The following is an 8,787-nucleotide window of genomic DNA, read 5'->3' as shown; positions in this document are numbered from 1 at the left end:
AATGTTTTAACAGATTTTAATTGACCACTTTTTTTCAATTCTAGTGCATCGACTTTTCTAGCTAAAGATGCAAACTTGGCTTGAAGGTCATGATCTTCCCTAAGGTTGTACATACCTCCACTAGATGTATGAGGTTGAGTTTTACTCGGTGCCTCATAAGTACCCGCGGTGTCCCAATTTTGAGCATTTTCAGCTAACAAGTCTAAGTACTCCATTGCTTCATCAGGGTCTTTATCTTTAAAAGTTCCATTGCACATCAATTCAACCATTTGCCTATCTCTAGGTGTTAACCCTTTATAAAAATGTGAAACCAATCTCCATGTTTCAAAACCATGATGAGGGCAAGTACTAAGTAAGTCTCGATACCTATCCCAACATTGATAAAATGTTTCTCCTGGTTTTTGAGTGAAAGTGGTTATTTGTCTTTTGAAAGAGTTTGTTATATGAGATGGAAAAAACCTCTTTAAAAACTGTTGTTGCATTTCATCCCAAGCACGAATAGATCCTGGTCTCAAATTTTGTAGCCATGTTTTAGCTTTATCTTTTAATGAAAAAGAAAAAAGCTTTAATCTGATGGTGTTCATGCTACAATTTGAATCATTATATGTGTTGCAGACCTCCTCAAATTCCCTTAAATGCAAGTATGGATTTTCCAATTCTAAGCCATGAAAAGAAGGTAAAAGTTGAATAATGCCTGGTTTAAAATTAAAATGAGATGCATCAGGAGGAAAAATTATGCATAATGGTGCACTTGTTCTTGTGGGATTCATATGGTCTCTAAGTGTTCTAGCACGGTTATTCTCATTATTCTCATTATGAAGTGATTGATTATTTTCTTCGGCCATATTTTCTGAAAATGATGAGGATATCCTACAAAGTCTACCACTTGATTTACGTGACCACACTCTTATGCACGTGTAGCAATAGAATAAAAGGAAGAAGGAAAAAAAAAGAAGAAGAAACAAGAGAAAAGAAACAAAGTTATATACAAGAAACGTTAAAAGGGAAAATAAAATAAATATTATAATTTATACAAAACTTACCTCCCCGGCAACGACGCCAAAAACTTGACACGACTAAAAGATTGATGTCTTCTCCCAAGTGCAGAAGTGTCGAAGTAATAAATAACCCGGCAAGACCGAGGTCGAACCATAGGGAGGTTAATTGTATAAATTATAAACAACAATTATAAACAACAATAACAACAATAACTATAATAATAATAATAACAATAATAGTAATAATAATAATAATAATAACAGTAGTAGTAGTAGTAGTAGTAGTAATAATAATAATAATAATAATAATAATAAAGAAAGAAAGAGAAGAAGAAGAAGATGATGAGAACTTGGAGATGGAATATTAATGTAAGGATTAAACAATGATAATAACAAATGTCAAGGTTAGAGGTTCCACTAATGGTACGTCAAACAAGTATAGTATAAACTCTTATTATTCAATTGGAAACCACACACAAAGGAGGTTCCAATCAGATGATAGATTGTTAACATGATTACATTAGTCATCTTATTCGATTAATACTAGTACTTGTAAATCTCGTCAAGCATTCATGATTATAACTTATGTTAACAACAAATCAAGTTCCTTTCATAGCTTAGGTGTCGGTTATACCATACAGTATGGGCTATGAAAGTGTCAAGCATTTGTTGTACCAAGTGTTAAGTGCCAAGGATTTGTTGTACCAAGTGTTATACAACATAAATCAAGATTAGTCATTTAACAAGCAAAGTATTAAACAGTGAACAAGATAACAAATACAAAACATGTTAGTATCAAACATTAAAGTCCATATTATGTTTACAGTATACTTATTCTTACACCATTAGTGTAACCTTTTCACCTTTGCACCTTGACATAATAAACTTAGTTAGACATAATGAAAGAAAGAAAAATAAATAAACAAAATAAGAACATAAATAAGATAAGAGTTAACTAAGTAAAGGAAAGGAAATGAAAGGCATAAACTTGATATTAATGAAAGCAAAGCATAAACATTACAAAAAATACAAAGAGAGAAAGGAAGAGCATGATCTTTATCTGGAAACCAAGATGCCTAAATGCATGGAAAATGCCTCCTTTTATAGGCCAAAATTGGGAACTATTGATTTGATGACTAATTGATGAGTAGGTAGCCAACTCTTGACTTGGTGACAATCCTTATCTTCTCTTGTCTGCCCAAAACGTCATTAATAACGTCAAAATTGGAGCCACTTGAAAACATGAAAGTTGTAGGCAATTGTCTCAGCTTTCTTGTGTAAACAATTCAGCTCATTTGTACTTCTAAAACTCCAGATATGGCCAAAATACTGAACAGTGCTCAGGCTGGAGAACAGATTCGGGCGTCTTTGTTGTTGCTATAATTTGGACTTGAAAATGGCCTTTTTAGATCTTGGGCTCCATATGAAAGTTATAGGCCTATGTCTTACCTTTCCATCCATATAAAGTAGACCTAAATCTAAGATCTATAGCTGTAGATATGACCCAATTACCGAATAGTGTTCCGGTTTGGATTGCACCGACATCTCTTTTCTAATTTTAGTCATCTCTTTGCCCTTGCAATTTAAGTTCTTAAAGTCATCAATCAATCCTTTCATTTATGGGATAGGCCTGCATTTAAAATGAATATTTACCACAAATTAAAGGTATCTTATATTATTAGATATATTATTATAAAACATGCTTTAGTTAAGGAGTTATTGATACTTTAAGTGCAAAATGATGATATAAAACCATGATAAAAATGCACTTTTAAGTACTAATCATAAATACTACTGCAAGTAATTCTTTTTCAGTGGTGGTATAATTCATTTGAGCACTATTTAAAGTTTTACTTTCATAGTAAATCACATAAGGTTTCTTATCTTTTCTTTGTCCCAAAACAGCATCTATGGCATAATCACTAGCATCACACATTATTTGAAAAGGTAATGACCAAGCAGGAGGTTGAAGGACAGGAGCACAAGTAAACAAGTTTTTAAGTTTAACAAAGGCTTTTTCACAATGTTCAGTCCATTCAAAAATATTATCCTTTGTTAGAAGGTTACTTAAAGGTTTAGATATTACGCTAAAATATTTGATGAACCTTCTATAAAAACCAGTATGTCCTAGGAATGATCTAACATCTTTAATAGATTTTGGTGTTGGCAAGTTCGCAATTAACTCGATTTTAGATTTGTCAACCTCGATTCCTTTTGATGAAACAATGTGACCAAGTACAATGTCGTTTGTTACCATAAAGTGACATTTTTCCCAATTTTGTACAAGATTCTTCTCTTCACACCTACTCAAAACCTTTTCTAAGTTAGTCAAACAATCATCAAATGAATCGCCAAAAACAGAAAAATTATACATAAAAATCTCAAGAAAATGTTCAACCATATCACTAAATATACGAAGCATGCATCTTTGAAACGTGGCTGGGGCATTACATAATCCAAAAGGCATCCTTTGATATGTAAAAGTACCAAACAGACATGTGAAAGTAGTCTTCTCTTGATCTTCCAATGCAATTTCAATTTGGTTGTATCCTGAACAGCCATCTAGGAAACAATAAAATTCATGACCTGCAACTCTTTTTAGGATTTGATCCATGAAAGGTAAAGGAAAATGATCTTTTCTAGTCATTGAATTAAGTTTCCTATAGTTAATGCACATGTGTCAACCAGTAACAATCCTAGTGGGAATTAAATCATTATTCTCATTTGTCATCACAATGACTTCAGATTTCTTGGGTACAACTTGGGTAGGATTTACCCATTTGATCTCAGAAATAGGATAAATGATTTCATTATTTAGAAGCTTAATGACTTCATTTTTCACTATTTCTTTCATATTAGGATTGAGCCTTCGTTGCATTTCTCTAGAGGGTTTAGCATTTTCCTCCAAATAAATTCTATATGTACAAATCAAAGAACTAATTCCTTTTATGTCAGCTATGGTCCATTCTAATGCATTTTTGTGCATTTTTAGAGGTTGTAATAACTTACCTTCTTGATGTGCATTAAGTTTGGAAGAGATTATTACCGGAAAAGTTTCATTTTCTTCCAAAAATGAGTATTTGAGATTAAATGGCAACGACTTCAAATCAGGTTTGGATGGTTGAACACTTGAAGGTATGGACTTAATTGATCGTGGTGGCAATTCCTCAATTTGTGGTCTCCAATTACTTGCCTTTGATTCTTTTTGAAAATAAATCATTTGCAAATCATTAGATTCATCAATCTCAATTTCACTGGAAGTGGTTTGAAATTAATCATGAATTAATTTTTCAGTAAAGTCCACTTCCTGTAAATCATTATCATCTCTAGGTTGCTTGCAAATGTTGAAAATATTCATCTCCAATGTCATGTTTCCAAATAATAGCTTCATTAGTCCATTCCTACAATTAATCAATGCATTAGAAATTACAAGAAAGGGACGTCCTAAAATAACAGGAAATGAATTACATACTTCAATAGGTTATGTGTCCAAGACAATAAAATCCACAGGATAAATGAATTTATTGACTTATACTAGCACATCTTCAATTATTCCTCTAGGTAGTTTTACAGATCTATCGGCAAGTAAAAGAGTTATAGAAGTTGGTTTTAACTCACCTGGATTGAGACTCTGAAAAACTGAATATGAAAGTAAATTCACACTAGCTCTAAGATCAAGTAAGACTCTTTTAATTTTATGTTCTCCAATAAAGCAACAAATTGTAGGACAACCAGGGTCTTTATATTTCAAAGCATTATTATTCTAAACAATGACACTTACTTGTTCGGCTAAAAAGGCTTTCTTTTTCACATTCAGTTTTCTCTTCACAGTGCATAGATCTTTCAAAAAGTTAGCATACGAAGGAACCTGTTTAATAGCATCCAGCAAAGGTATATTGATTCTTACCTATTTGAAAGTTTCAAAGATTTCAGAGTTGTGATTGACTTTGCTTTGTTTGGTCATGGCTTGAGGAAATGGAAGTACTAGCAGGGAATCAGTTGTTTCTTTGCAATTTTCAGATTCAACCCCTTCCTTACCCTCAGAGATTGACTCATCATCTTTCTCACAAGGTTTACCCTCAGAGATTGACTCATCATCTTTCTCATAAGGTTCAAGAGTGGGTTTTTCAATAACCTTACCACTGCGAAGAGTAGTGAGTGATTTGACTTGATCCATGTGTTGGCTTCCAGAACTAGTTGCATTTGCATTGTATTGCCCCTTGGGATTTTGTTATGGTTGAGATGGAAACTTACCTTTCTCTTGGAAACTGAGAGCAGATGTCAATTTTGCAAGAGTATCTTTAAAATCTGTCATGTTTTGAGCAAGTTGAGTATTGATTGTCTCTTGCTTTTCAATGAATACATGCAATGTTTCTTCAAGATTTCTTCTAGGAAGTGGAGCATAAGGAGGTACATATCCATGAGAATTTTGGAAATTATGGTGTGCTTGAAACGGTGGTTGTGAAGTTTGTACATTGTTATTATCACTCTTCCAACTAAAATTTGGGTGATTTCTCCAACCAGGGTTGTATGTTTGGGAGTATGGGTTGTGGTTAGCCCTTTGAAAACTATTTAAAGCATGGGCTTGTTCATGGAGACATTCCTTAAAAGAAGGCAAGGTTGAACAGTTACTAGTTGAGTGTTCATTTGTTTCATATATTTGACACACAATGTTTTCAACAGATTTTAATTGACCACTCTTTTTTAATTCTAGTACATCAACTTTTCTAGCTAAAAATGCAAACTTGGCTTGCAATTCTAGTGCCTCGACTTTTCTAGCTAAAGATGCAAACTTGGCTTGAAGGTCATGATCTTCCCTAAGGTTGTACATACCTTCACTAGATGTCTGAGGTTGAGTTTTACTCGGTGCCTCATAAGTACCCGCAGTGTCCCAATTTTAAGCATTTTCAGCTAACAAATCTAAGTACTCCATTGCTTCATCAGGGTCTTTATCTTCAAAAGTTTCATTGCACATCAATTCAACTATTTGCCTATCTCTAGGTTTTAACCCTTCATAAAAATAAGAAACCAATCTCCATGTTTCAAAACCATGATGAGGGCAAGTATTAAGCAAGTCTCGATACCTATCCTAACATTAGTAAAATGTTTCTCCTGGTTTTTGAGTGAAAGTGGTGATTTGTCTTTTGAAAGAGTTTGTTCTGTGAGATGAGAAAAACTTCTTTAAAAACTGTTGTTGCATTTCATCCCAAGCACGAATGGATCCTGGTCTCAAATTTTGTAGCAATGTTTTAGCTTTATCTTTTAATGAAAAAGGAAAAAGCTTTAATCTGATGGTGTTCATGTTACAATTTGAATCATTATATGTGTTACAAACCTCCTCAAATTCCTTTAAATGCAATTATGGATTTTCCAATTCTAAGCCATGAAAGAAGGTAAAAGTTGAATAATGTCTGGCTTAAAATTAAAATGAGATGTATCAGGAGGAAAAACTATGCATAATGGTGCACTTGTTCTTGTAGGATTCATGTGGTCTCTAAGTGTTCTAGCACTGTTATTCTCATTATTCTCATTATAAAGTGATTGATTATCTTCTTTGGCCATATTTTCTGAAAATGATGAGGATACCCTACAAAGTCTACCACTTGATGTAAGTGACCACACTCGCATGCACGTGTAGGAATAGAATAAAAGAAAGAAGAAAATAAAAGAAGAAGAAACAAGAACAAAAAACAAAGTTATATACAAAAAAAGTGAAAAGAGAAAATAAAATAAATACTATAATTTGTACAAAACTTACCTCCCCAGCAACGGCGCCAAAAACTTGACACAACTAAAAGATTGATGTCTTCTCCCAAGTGTAGGAGTGTCGAAATAATAAATAACTCGGCAAGACCAGGGTCGAACCATAGGAAGGTTAATTGTACAAATTATAAATAACAATAATACAACAACAATAACAACAACAACAACAATAATAATAATAATAATAATAATAATAATAATAATAATAATAATAATAATAATAATAAAGAAGGAGAAGAAGAAGAAGAAGATGAGAACTTTGAGGTGGAATATTAATGTAAGGATTAAACAATAATAATAACAAATATCAAGGTTAGAGGATCCACTAATGGTATGTCAAACAAGTATAGTATAAACTCTTATTATTCAATTGAAAACCACACACAAAGGAGGTTCCAATCAGATTATAGATTTTTAACATGATTACATTAGTCATCTTATTCGATTAATGCTAATACTTGTAAATCTTGTCAAGTAATTAATGCTAATACTTGTAAATCTCGTCAAGCATTCATGATTATAACTTATGTTAACAACAAATCAAGTTCCTTTCATAGCTTAGGTGTTGGTTATACCATACAGTATGGGTTATGAAAGTGCCAAGCATTTTTTGTACCAAGTGTTATACAACATAAATCAAGATTAGTCATTTAACAAGCAAAGTATTAAAGAGTGAACAAGATAACAAATACAAAACATGTTAGTATCAAACATTAAAGTCCATATTAAGTATACACTATACTTATTCTTATACCATTAGTGTAACCTTTTCACCTTGACATAATAAACTTAGTTAAACATAATGAAAGAAAGAAAAATAAATAAACAAAATAAGAACATAAATAAGATAAGAGTTAACTAAGTAAAAGAAAGGAAATGAAAGGCATAAACTTAATATTAATGAAAGCAAAGCATAAACATTACAATAAATACAAAGAGAGAAAGTAAGAGCATGATCTTGATCTAGAAACCAAGATGCCTAAATGCATGGAAAATGCCTCCTTTTATAGGCCAAAATTAGGAACTATTGATTTGATAACTAATTGATGAGTGGGTGACCAACTCTTGACTTGGTGACAATCCTTATCTTCTCTTGTCTGCCCAAAACATCATTGATAACGTCAAAATTGAAACCACTTACATAAAAGTTGTAGGCAATTATCTCAGCTATCTTGTGTAAAAAATTCAGATCATTTAGACTTCTATAACTCCAGATATGGGCCAAACACTGAATAGTGCTCGAGTTGGAGGATAGATTCAGACTTCTTTGTTGTTGCTCCAATTTGGACTTGAAAATGGCTTTTTTAGATCTTAGGCTCCATATGAAAGTTGTAGGCCTATGTCTTACCTTTTCATCCATATAAAGTAGACCTAAATCTGAGATTTACAACTCTAGATATGACCCAATTACCAAACAGTGTTCTAATTTAGATTGCACCGGCATCTCTTTTCTAAGTTTGGTCATCTCTTTGTCCTTTCAATTTCAGTTCTTAAATTCATCAATCAATCCTTTCATTTATATGATAGGCCTGCATTTAAAATGAATATTTACCACAAATTAAAGGTATCTTATATTATTAGATATATTATTATAAAACATGCTTTAGTTAAGGAGTTATTGATACTTCAAGTGCAAAATGATGACATAAAATCTTAATAAAAAATACACTTTTAAGTATTAATCAGTATGGTATAACCGACACCTGAGCTATAAAAGGAACTTGATTTGTCGTTAACATAAGTTATAATCATGAATGCTTGACGAGATTTACAAGTATTAGCATTAATCGAATAAGATGACTAATGTAATCATATTAACAATTTATAATCTGATTGGAACCTCCTTTATGTGTGGTTTCCAATTGAATAATAAGAGTTTATACTATACTTGTTTGACATACTATTAGTGGATCCTCTAACCTTGACATTTGTTATTATCATTCTTTAATCCTTACATTAATATTCTATCTCAAAGTTCTCTTCTTCTTCTCCATCTCTTTCTTTATTATTATTATTATTTTTATCA

Source organism: Populus euphratica, unplaced genomic scaffold, assembly GCF_000495115.2.
Source record: "Populus euphratica unplaced genomic scaffold, PopEup_1.0 scaffold330.1, whole genome shotgun sequence".
Lineage (NCBI taxonomy): Eukaryota > Viridiplantae > Streptophyta > Magnoliopsida > Malpighiales > Salicaceae > Populus > Populus euphratica.
Note: the sequence above shows the minus strand (reverse complement) of the source record.